Raw genomic sequence first — 3,091 nt, 5'->3', positions numbered from 1 at the left:
CTTGTGGTGCACAGTAGCTGACATTAAAACATGAAGAAGAAAATGTGGTCGTATAGGTTTGTGAGTAAGAATGTGTAGTGGCACTACAGCATCAGGTCTGGTCCAGGGAGCTAATCCCAGAATGTTGTGAAACACTTTCCCAGAAGAGTGAAAGTAGTTTATGCTGTAGATGCCCGCAATGTTAATCAATCACATATGAATGTAATATTTGGGTATCCATAAACCTTTGGCCATGTAGTGTATCTCCATACCTGGACAAAAGAAACTAAAATTCGCTGCAGGGCTAGATACACCTCTAAGGCAAAGTGAGAAAATCTCTTGTGTCTTTTGCAGTTTGGTTCAACTAACTCATTAGAAGCAACTACAACGGTACGTAGCTGACTTATTATGGCGCCATCTGCTGGAGCTCGAGGTGAACTCACATTGTTAGTCACCTGAAATGTGGACGGAGCCTCAAGCCAGACTTATTTCCAAGCTACTGAAAGTAAAGTGAAGAGAGTAAAGGCAGAGGGTTATGAGGGAGGAGTGAAGCTGGTACTCTGTTTTGATTTTATTGTTTCTGTCAACCACCCAGTGCACCTAAACCTAGTCCAGCTGAGGTCATTTTTCCCCTGCAGGCTCAATACAAACCCAGGTTAACTGCTGACCAGGACAGTAAACTCTGATTTATGCTCATGACCCCTCATTCTGCAGATGGTCTCTTTACCTCTTACACTTCCTGTAGCTCGCAGACTGAGATGTGATTATGTATGTGCCACCTCCATCACTCTGAGTGTGTGTCTTCATAGGCAGGCTTCTTCAGCAGGGTCATCACAGTTCATGATAGGTAACGACAGAGCAGTTCATAGAAGGACACATGACAACAGAAGGTCAGCTTGTGCCTGCAATAACTCTTAATGAGAAAGCACCTTAGTGTCTGCTGACAAAGACTGCTCACAAACTCAAGTGAGAACTGATATAACACTATAGTGTGTGTTAGACTGATAATGCTGTGGTCAGGTTTGTTTTTTTTTTTGCTGAGAAAAAGTTGTGTACTCTTAATCAAAAATGCTGTGTAACTACACTGCAAAAAGATTCATATTCAGGCCTTAACATGTGTTTTTGTGACATAATAAAAACAAAACATCTGGAATCAAATGCTTCTGCTTATTCCTGATGCATTTTTCCTTGCTTGGGATTTTTGAAATGAATGAATGTGAAATCATAAACACTGAGAGGAAACCTGCACCTTTTTTCTATAAAGGAAATAGGTTGATGTTATTGGCAGCGATATTCTTTCATAGATGCATATTGTTCTTACTGATGGTCATACTGTTTCCTGTCTAGACGCGACCTTTTGTCACCTTTTGCTCACAGCCTCGCCCGTCACCAGACGCTGGAAGGCTGGACTCCATGTTTTTGTATCTGTGGCGAGACATCGCTGCTCCCGTCTTCCTTTGCCTGTGTGTTAGATACAGACACACCTAATGAAAAAGGAAATCAAAAGATTATGATCGCACACATGACAGGAAATGGCTACTGCAGAAGACAGGCAGGAAAGGTGTCAGTCAATAAGATGCTGCTGTGTCTGTATCTGCCAATCTGTCCAGTCACGACAACACAGCTCATATCAAGACCCACGAAGACGTCAGTGGAGGTTATAAGCAGAATGGTATCAGCTCAGGAAAGGGCACACAGGACTACTTCAAAACCTAGACCACAGTTCTTCCACATCTCCAAGGTGAGTAAAGATTAAAAAACTCAGTGGATGTAACATGGTTAAGTTTCAGTTTATTAGATGGCTCTTAACAAAGCTCTACAGAGTTCAGTGTTACTCAGACAGTGGCACTTGATTCAAATATCAGAAAATTACAACTTGAAGGTATTTCAAGGTTCTGTAGAAAGCAGATCATTTTGATTTGTTGTAATAAGACATTAGTTTTGTTCATACTCCATAGAAAAGCTCACCTTTGCTGAAGTAGTTAAAATAAAGCTGCTACAGATTTACAAGACAAGCGACTTTGCACTTTGACTCTCGTTCTTGTAAAACTCATTTTATTTTACTGTAATGTATTCAAATTAAATACAATAAACATCAGTTCATTTTTGGGCAAAATAAAAAACAGTCTTCACTGCATTCTGCAAGCCAGAGTGTTCCATTTCCATTTGCCTCAGCTGTGTCAGCTTGTCTTATTAAACAGTTTATGGGAAACCTTCAAGAGCTCTTAAACTCCCCCATCTTTCTGTTTATATGTGGAAGCTTTGACTAAAATAAACCACACTCAAGTCCCAGTAAAATCATAGCACAGCACTGGGCTTTAAACTGCGTGTACATTTGCCTTTTCTCCTTATACACATTCTTTCATTTTCTTGAAAACATTTTCTTGTTTGCAGAAAGTTATGCGCCATGTTTCCATTTTTGTTAACTCAGAGAAGAACATAAGTAGTGACAGAGAAAGTTGCAGACACTGAAAAGACAACAGGAAAAGATGCTGCTGTTTCCAGGAGTGCTGCTGGAAGGCAGCTGGACTTGCATGGAGACGTTTCACTTCTCATCCAAGAAGACTCTTCAGTTCTGCCTGGAGGCCAGTCCCCGGTATTTCACATCTAAGGGTTTGTTAACACCTCGAGGGCCGCTGAGGTCACATGTCGGTCATTGCCCCACCCGGCCATGTTGAGTTGCTGTCTTCACAGGAATGTCCCTTGTCACTCAGATGCAAATGAGCTGTGGGGTCTTGTCCTGAGGAGCTGGCTCTCCTGTGCTGTGCCATGCACTTTTGAAGTGGTTGCTTTTGTTAGGTATTTTTAGTCAGATAGAAATTGGATAGATACTTTATGTATTAGAAATGTTTAGTGGAGATAGGATGTCTAGTTAGACTGTTAAATGCTTAGTCATGCTTATGAGTTTCTACAGGGTACATCTGGTCAAGGATAACTAGAGAGAAGAGTTGATGACTGTCAGCAGACAGGATGTTTAATATTATTATTATGATGTGTATAACTGTAGCCTTAGCCATAATATGTTCTTATGTTTAAGTCACGACATGTTACTAGAGGTCGTGTGAGAATGTTTTTAGTTACACACCACTTAATCAACAGACACACACACACA

The sequence above is a fragment of the Monopterus albus genome, unplaced genomic scaffold (assembly GCF_001952655.1).
Source record: "Monopterus albus unplaced genomic scaffold, M_albus_1.0 scaffold19.1, whole genome shotgun sequence".
Classification (NCBI taxonomy): Eukaryota; Metazoa; Chordata; class Actinopteri; order Synbranchiformes; family Synbranchidae; genus Monopterus; species Monopterus albus.
The sequence above is the reverse complement of the archived record's forward strand: the minus strand, read 5'-3'. Positions refer to the sequence as shown.